The sequence below is a fragment of the Triticum aestivum genome, chromosome 2B (assembly GCF_018294505.1).
Source record: "Triticum aestivum cultivar Chinese Spring chromosome 2B, IWGSC CS RefSeq v2.1, whole genome shotgun sequence".
In the NCBI taxonomy this organism is placed as follows: domain Eukaryota; kingdom Viridiplantae; phylum Streptophyta; class Magnoliopsida; order Poales; family Poaceae; genus Triticum; species Triticum aestivum.
The window spans coordinates 607,046,429-607,055,679 of NC_057798.1; the positions used below are offsets into that span (position 1 = coordinate 607,046,429).

The 9,251-nt window shown below is 40.7% G+C and overlaps 1 long non-coding RNA gene across 1 annotated transcript; it reads left to right on the plus strand.

Annotated features, from left to right (window-relative positions):
• Positions 1 to 5,007: 5,007 nt before the first annotated feature.
• LOC123046270 (uncharacterized) lies at positions 5,008 to 8,937 on the plus strand. Its single transcript, XR_006422068.1, has 4 exons — positions 5,008 to 5,557; positions 6,181 to 6,954; positions 7,711 to 7,795; positions 8,640 to 8,937. It is a non-coding gene; the product is annotated as an uncharacterized lncRNA (long non-coding RNA).
• Positions 8,938 to 9,251: the final 314 nt, after the last annotated feature.

Genomic DNA, 9,251 nt, shown 5'->3' on the forward strand with positions numbered 1-9,251 from the left:
GTTTGGCCCCAACGCCTACAAAAGTCTCGGTGGAAATTCTTTTGGTCTAGTTATAGTCGATGATTTTTCAAGATTTACGTGGGTGTTCTTTCTAGATGATAAATCGCAGGTCCAAAAGATATTCAAAAAACAATTTGAAGTGAAGATCAAGAAGGTTCGCAGCGACAACGTAACGGAGTTCAAGAACGCAAATGTGGACACCTTTCTTGACGAAGAAGGGATTTCACATGAGTTCTCGGCTATGTACACACCTCAACAAAATGGAGTTGTTGCGAGGAAGAACCGGACGCTCATCGAAATGGCAAGAACGATGCTTGATGAGTACAAGACGCCGAAGCATTTTTGGGCAGAAGCGGTTGAGACAGCTTGTTATGCAACAAATTGCTTGGATCTTCACAAGCTACTCGGCAAGACGACATACGAGCTCCTCACCGGTAACAAACCCCAAATTGGATACTTTCGAGTATTCGGCTCAAAGTGCTACATCCTTAATAAGCATCGTCGCTCTAAATTTGCTCCTAAGTCTCATGAAGGTTTCCTACTTGGTTATGGCTCAAACTCTCACACTTACCGTGTCTACAATAATTTCACCCGAAAGGTTGAAGAGACGGTAGATGTGAAGTTTGATGAATCTAACGGCTCGCAAGTAGGGCAATTGCCAATTGATGTAGGAGATAAAGATCCTTTGGAAGCAATCCAAGACTTGTCTATTGGCAAGATTCGTCCAACGGAGGTGAAGGAGAGTACCTCGTCTGTCCAAGTGGAAGCTTCTACCTCACGACAAGGTGAACCAAGAGTCGATATGGAAGCATCCACAAGTGGGACACACCAAGATGAACAAAATGAGGAACTACACCAAGAACGTCAACAACCTCCTTCTCCACCACGACAAGAGAACGACAACGTCAACAATGAAGAAGGCCAAGAACAAGAACGAGATGAAGAAGATGTTCAACCAAGACCCAAGCAAAAGCTTTCACGAGTTCGAGCAAGAATTGCTAAAGACCATCCCGTCGAGCAAATCTACAATTATATCCAAACCGGGAGAATCACTCGCTCTAAAACTCGTTTAGCTAACTTTTGTGAACACTATTCATTCATCTCTAGCATTGAACCTATGAAGGTTGAAGAAGCATTGGAAGATCCGGATTGGATAAACGCTATGCATGAAGAGCTACACAACTTTGAGAGAAACCAAGTTTGGACATTAGTTGAGAAGCCCGACAACAACCACAACATCATCGGTACCAAATGGGTGTTTCGCAACAAGCAAGATGAAGATGGACAAGTAGTTCGCAACAAAGCACGTCTCGTCGCCCAAGGCTACACACAAGTCGAAGGTATGGACTATGGTGAGACATATTCTCCCGTTGCTAGACTTGAGTCCATTCGCATCTTACTTGCCTATGCTAATCACCATGATATCACCTTGTACCAAATGGACATTAAAAGTGCCTTTTTAAATGGTGAAATAGAGGAGGAAGTCTATGTTAATCAAACTCCCGGTTTTGTCAATCCCAAGAAACCTAATTATGTTTACAAACTTCACAAAGATCTTTATGGACTTAAACAAGCTCCTAGAGGATGGTATAAATGCTTGACCAAGTTCCTTATTGAAAAAGGCTTTGAAATTGGCAAAATAGATTCTACTCTTTTTACTAAAAGGGTTAATGGAGAACTATTTGTATGCCAAATTTATGTCGATGATATTATATTTGGATCAACTAACCCTCATTTTAGTGAAAAGTTTGGAAAGCTAATGTCAGAGAAGTTTGAGATGTCTATGATGAGTGAACTCAAATTCTTTCTTGGTTTGCAAATCAAGCAAACTAAGGAAGGTACCTTTGTCTCTCAAACGAAGTACACCAAGGACTTATTCAAGAAGTTCAATATGCAAGTATGCAAAGGTATGACTACACCCATGCCTACTAGTGGACATCTTGATTTGACCAAAGATGGTGAACCGGTCAATCACAAGGTTTATCGCTCTATGATGGTTCATTGTTATATCTATGTGCTTCACGTCCCGATATTAAGTGTGTGCATGTGTGCACGATATCAAGCTGCTCCTAAAGAATGTCATCTTAAGGCCGTGAAAAGGATAGTGAGATACTTAATCCATACACCAAACTTTGGCATTTGGTATCCAAAGAGGGCCTCTTTCGATCTTGTTGGCTACTCCGACTCAGACTATGCCGGTGACAAGGTTGATAGAAAGTCCACTTGGGGCACTTGTTAATTTCTTGGTAGATCTCTTGTATCTTGGTATTCCAAGAAACAAAACTCGGTATCCTTATCCACCGCCGAAGCGGAATATATTGCCGCTGGTTCATGTTGTGCTCAATTACTATGGATGACCCAAACTCTTAAAGATTATGGGATATATGTGAAACATGTTCTATTACTTTGTGACAATGAAAGTGCTATCAAGATTGCTCACAATCCCGTGCAACATTCTCGAACTAAGCATATTGAAGTTCGTCATCATTTCATTCGAGATCATGTTGCCAAAGGGGACATTAATCTTAAGCATGTTCGCACCAAAAAACAATTAGCAGATATTTTCACTAAACCACTTGATGAGAAAGTGTTTTGCAGGTTAAGAGGTGAATTGAACATCATTGATGCTTCAAACTTGGAGTAGGAACCCCATTTGATACATGCAAGACAAGAGCCCATGACTAATCCTTGATATTTCTCTTATGATGATAATCTTACGTCTTGGAAATATTTGCACCTTGCATGTTATCTAACCCGTGTAGGTACTTGGATGGATCTAAATCTATGAGATTGCAACTCACTCACATCTTGAGCAATCTCTACATCACCAAGTCTCTACATAATGGTGGTTGAAGACAAGGAAGCACGAAACCATTCAAACATATCCTTTGACAAATTCTATGTTGAGTTTCATGATTGTCATTTTGGATACACAAGTGCTCTTCCTTGCAAAAAAAAACTAACCCATGTAGGTAGATGAACTCAAATTCCAAAGTGGTGCTCCCAACTCTTAATGAGCTACATCAACCTTGAGCAACCCACACAAGTTCAACTACATGATCACAATCAACACCACCACCCAAGGTATGTTATTCCATCTTAGAGAAGCTTTACTCCAAGTCACGAGTCAAAGCAACTCGACAAGATGTGAATACATCAAGATGCTTAAACGAAAAATGGTAACCCCATTTTGAGCTTAAACGATGAGTATGACCTATGATCAAGTGATCTCACTTGACTCCTAAGTCAATATACTCTAACATAGGTGACTTTGTCGCCGACCAATTCTAGATGAAGTTCTCTTATGTTCTTTTCTGTGCTCTTGCATTTGTATCATGCATATTTGTTTCCCCTTTCAACAAATAAAAACTTCATCTAGATTTCTTTCAAGTTTCTTCTCTTTTACTTTCTGTTCTGCATTCCCTGCATCCAATTCATTGCAAATCCGTCAGTTAATTCCCTGCAAATTCTTGTGAGATCTTACTTGTCTAAGTGAGCTGAGGTGTCAAGTGTTTTCTCTGTGATGAACTCGGTCACACCAGCCTGTTATTTTCGGTCCCACCGAACCCTTTCGGTGCAACCGAAGCAAACAACTCGGTGCCACCGATTTCACTACAGGAAAGACATTTTGCCACTTGTTCCTGCATCACTTTTGATCCAGCTCCACTCAATGAATCTTGTCCTCTACCAGCATCACATTAAACTTGTTGCTTTGCTTCTGTGACTCAAGGACCAAACCCATTCATGACAACTTCCAGAAGGCCCTTCTTGGAAATTGATGTCAAAGGGGGGATCATATCTCTAGGGGGAGAGAATACTCAAGGAGAGAGTAATCTTCAAGGATCCCAGATGCTTGGTGTTCAAGAGGAGAGATGTTACATGTCTTCTAGAGGGGAAAGACATGTTCATACGTGCTTATTTTCATTAGCTCTGTTCATTTGTTTTTTTGAGCTCTGTTTTTTTGTTCCCTATCTTCTCCCAGTATCCCATGCTAGATTCAGGGGGAGCAAGACATCTAAGGGAAATAAACTCTTTGAATTCTTTGCACATCTTTACCTTTGTGGACATGTCTGAAAGTGCAACTATCCCTAGGTGGTTTTGGTAATTCCTAACAACATATAGCTCATTGAGCTAACATCATTCCAAGATGAACATTTCAGGAAAAGCTCAATGAATGGCATGGCATGAATGAGGAAAGTGGATCCCTCAAAATACTAAGGATAAAAGGATTGGCTCAAGCTCAAAAGCTCAAGACTCTACATTTTACATTTTAGTGATCCAAGATCACATTGAGTCTATAGGAAAAGCCAATACTATCAAGGAGGGATGAGGTGTTGTTTAATGAGTTTCTTGCTCCACAGTGCTTAGTGATATGCTCAAAACCCCTCAACTACTTTCTCATATCCACATATGACCCAAACCAAAAGTCAAACTCGGCCCCACCGATTCTTTATATCCGGCGCCACCGAGTTCAGATGTCATAGCCACTGCCACAAACCCTAGGCAAATCGGTCTCACCGATAGGGATCTCGGTCTCACCGAGATGGAATTGTAATCTCTCTGTTTCCCTTCGTAACGTTTCGGTACCACCGAGATGAGCGATCGGTCCCACCTAGATTGCAATGTAAACTCTCTGTTTCCTTTTCGTAACATTTCGGTCCCACCGAAATGAGCGAACCGGTCCCACCGAGTTTACCTGACCAACTCTCTGATTAGCTTATTACCAAAATCGGTCTCACCAAGTTTGTGTAATCGGTCTCACCGAGATTACGTTATGCTCTAACCCTAACCATATCGGTCCTACCGAGTTGCATGTCGGTCCCACCGAAAATCTTAACGGTCACTAGGTTTACTAAATCGGTCTGACCGAGTTTGTTGATTCGGTCCCACCGAGATTGGTAAATTGTGTGTAACGATTAGATTTTATGTGGAGGCTATATATACCCCTCCATCACTACAACAAAAACCCACATACAACAACACATGCCTAGCAACGAAAGATAGCGTATGTGTTGTGTTTGGGTTCAACCTCCCACCTCCCACGAAGGGATAACCCCCCAGTACCCACCTCCACGTTATCTGCGCCTCCTCTCTCCAAATATTACAAGGCAAAAAGAAAAGAAAAGCAACTCACAGCCGAGCATGTAAAACAAAGCTAATCCCCTGATTCCCCTTTCTCACACCAGAGCGCCGCCGCCGCCGACGCCGATCCCGGGAAGCTCCGGCGCACTCCCACCCCACTGCTCACTACCTGCCCCCACTCCCTCAATATTCTCCTCCGATCCCCCCACCCCACCCCACCCGCCCTTCGCCCCGCTGCACGCGGCCCCGCAACAAGCCTAGTCGCCACGCGCCGCCGGCGCGGCTTCGGCGGCTCCGGGTTGTCGGCCCAGTACACCTGCATCTCCTCACGCGTGATGGTGGTGCTCCGCCTCTTCTACCTCGACTCCGACGTTGATGGTACTCCGCCTAGGGTTTCTGCACCGTGTTACTCCGTCGAGTATGAGTGGAGAACACCGTGATGCGAGTGATTTCTCTCAATAATTTTCTTAGTCAGGTATTTGAATTGTTGCTTACATATCTGGTGTTCGTATCTCGTTCTGGTGTTTATTGATTAGATGTGATTACCCTGTGTTGACGGTCAACCTGTACTAGTTCTGGATAAGTAGTATGTGCATACCCTGTTATGCGTTACTGTCAGATTTTCCTATTCCTATATAGATGGATCGATGGAATTGTTTTTTTCACATGAAATTGATCATTATATACTAGCATGTAGCATGACCTGTTCAATAAGATCAACACGGTTTTTTCTTATGAAAAGAGATCAACTTAGTTCAAATCACAGTGAGATAGTAGTATATGAGCGATATAGCATATGACATCATGTATGCCTCTGAAGGACATTGCTACAAAAATCAGCATGTGAGTGCAATTATGGGTCATGATACTATCATAATTATTTCAAATGGATAATCCCCTTCTCAGTAGTTTGAATCATTATTTATTTGGCGCCATGTGTACAATATACTAAAAAACTAAGCCCACTTGCATCCGTCTGTCCCAATATTTGTCTTTGTTCTGTAATACTTCGTTCCATCTACACTCGCAAGTTATGAAACTATTTTTTTTTTCTATAGTTAACATCCACATGTGTGTGCTTATGTTATCTCTTAACAGATCGATCTACAACACATACGCATTGCAATTATGAGAAAGCCATCAATATGCAGATGAAGCCTTAAGAATTATTTAAGTCATTGTAATTATATATATCATGGTGAGGGCCCTTCCGCTGGTAAGGAAAACTTAGATTTTTTGCGTATTATATATTTTTTGATTGATGTAACATTTGTTTTCCCCTGACAAAAAGTAATGTTTGTTTCATGTTCTTATTCAGTAAAAATGTGCACAACACAATCTCAAATTTTATGCAAAAGCTCAGATGGCAATAGTTCTTACACTCATGTTATCCAATATAAACTGTTGAATGATTGATACAATTTGAAGGTGAGATACAAGAACATCATAACATTGATATTCTCGTCGTATGTATATGACTACTATATATTCTCGAAATCTCACCTCTAAACTGAGTTTAGTGCAATTTTTTAATTTTTTGAAATACAGGTACTTCTCAATTTTTGTACTAATTTTCTATTTTGGGGAAAGCCACATATGTTTCCAACAATAGAATGATGTGTGATGGTCATCACACAAACTCCTGGCCAGATGCCTCTCACATCTTATCTTGTTTGTAATATATTCTCCTTAAACTGTTTAACACAATGAGCATGTAGATGTAGTTGGTTCATCAACGTAAACATCAAAAGTATTCCTCTTATGCAGTCTGCTTCCCTGACATGCAGGGCACACTAAGGTGGTGGGAAGATACATACAACCGTTAACCTGACGGCTAAGCGATCAGATGCGGCGATTGTGTGAGTGTGTCAGGTACATCGAATTCACTGATCCCAAACTATTGGATGTTACTAGGATCTCCTCTTCTCTGTAATACTTATGGCCTTCTCCTCTACCTATTGGGGCAACAATTTGGATATCCAGGAACCATGGTGACAAATACGTGCATACTGGAACTGTTCCAAGTTTCCATTTTCTCAGTAAACAAGTGAACTAAGAAAGTGAATCCTATTTAATAAATGTAGGCATATACTAATACGGTGGCACAACTTAGTCTGCATGAATGTTCTGGTCTTCTAAATTTTTAGTATAATGTTGAGTACTTTAGTTGGAGTCCATGCTAGTTTAGCTAGCCAAGTTGAGTCTAATTAGGCTAGGTTGATTAGTTAGTTTTCCACCATTGCAAGTCGTAAGCATGTGTGCTCATGGATGGGTCATAGTCTGTAGATGATTCAATGATTTTGCATAGGTAGCAGCGTACGTGATGTACTAGTATGCCTTGGAGTTGGTGTGCCTTACTAGTCTAGGAAAAGGGCGCTCGAGTCCAAGTCGTTTTAGATGCTAAGTCAGAGTAGGTTTAGGTTGTTCCGGCCATGTAGCAGGTCATAGTTGTGGAAGCAGGTCGTATAAGAGTTTTTCCATAGAAAACAAGGTCATGTAAGAGCTTTCAGACAAGAATAAAGAGTATGCTAAAGTTTCCTTCATGTGCTTGTGTTTGGCTATTTTGATGTGATATATTCTGTGGACAAAACAGAACATAGATTACTAATCCATATGCCAAATCAGCAGGTTACAGAAACTTGATTGTTCCAAGACAATGTTGTTGGCACTAAAACCTAAAAGACTACTGGTGCCAAGCTGGATTTGCTAGGAGGTATTTTCTAATATTACTTCTATATTGCCTGAATGATTCTTCACCAATTCAAATGGAAATTTTGGATTATTAATAGCATTACTTGAATATATTTTTATTATCACACATGCTTCTGTTCTTTTACCTAATTTGTACAAGAGAACACTTTTCTTCCATGTTACAATGGTCATACACTCATACTGCGTCTCTGAGATAAGACTCTTTGCCGCTAAAAAGGGCAACCTGGTGCATGTAGCTCCCGCTTGCGCAGGGTCCAGGGAAGGGTCCGACCACTTTGGGTCTATAGTACGCAGCCTTTCCCTACATTTCTGTAAGAGGCTGTTTCCAGGACTTGAACCCATGACCTCATGGTCACAAGGCAGCAGCTTTACCACTGCGCCAAGGCTCCCCTTCACTCTTTGTCGCTAGATTAGGTAAAATAATTCATCAACTCCTGTATGCCTTCCTTACATTCCCTCACTTCCTATATAACACTCTGTTTCTATAAACATGGTGAAACTTGATAATGGAATGAGCTGAGTTACTTTACTGTAAACTAAAATGACTACGTTCGGCTACAAAAGTAATACTTGACAAGTTCAAACAAGAGCGCTGCTCTTACTACAACCCAACGTATCAACCAAGAATATAAAGGTAAAATTGACGGTGTTAAACTTGGTAATGAATTCCTTATATTCCGAATTGATCTTACATTAGCAAAATCTGGTAAGTTTATACAACTAATAAAAAGTCAAAATTACTGGCGATATAGCTAGATTAATTATCACATGGCCTTCAACCTTTCTATGTTGCTCCTCTTTTTCAATTTTACTGCCCTATTAACCTATCTCATTTCTTTGTGTAGATTGCAAGATAAATCGGTGATGCATGGTCAGATGTTGATTGCAAGGTCAAGAACATGGGTGCTACTAGATAGTTTCACATTGTGTTTCAGAATGTCATTTTCATTGTCGATGTGTCAATCATTATGATTCAGGCATTTTCAGTGTCAATGTTTAGATCATTATGTTTCAAAATGGCTGAGACGTTGGTTGCAAGATCAAGAATAGGACCAGTACTAGTTTCACATCTTGTAATCTTTGTATCCAGATCCTTGTAATGCAACCAAGTTGATTTAATATATGAGACAGTTCTGTTTGTTATACTGCGTCCTCTATGCAATATTGGCATTGACCTAATAATTCTTGATCGGAATTGACCTAATAATTCTGGATGGTCATATATATAGTATCGTGCATTGTTCATGCAATGCACTGGCAATTCCTGTAGGGTATCCACCAACGCATGTGAAGCGTTGTTGACCTCTATCTATATTCGTTGTTACATTACAACGCTTATTCACATCGTTTACAAACGGATGCATATACGTTGTTGTAGACATTAGCAACGCCACCAACGACAACACATATTAATCCGTTGGTGTAGACCTTAGCAACACTTATATGGGTCTTGGGCA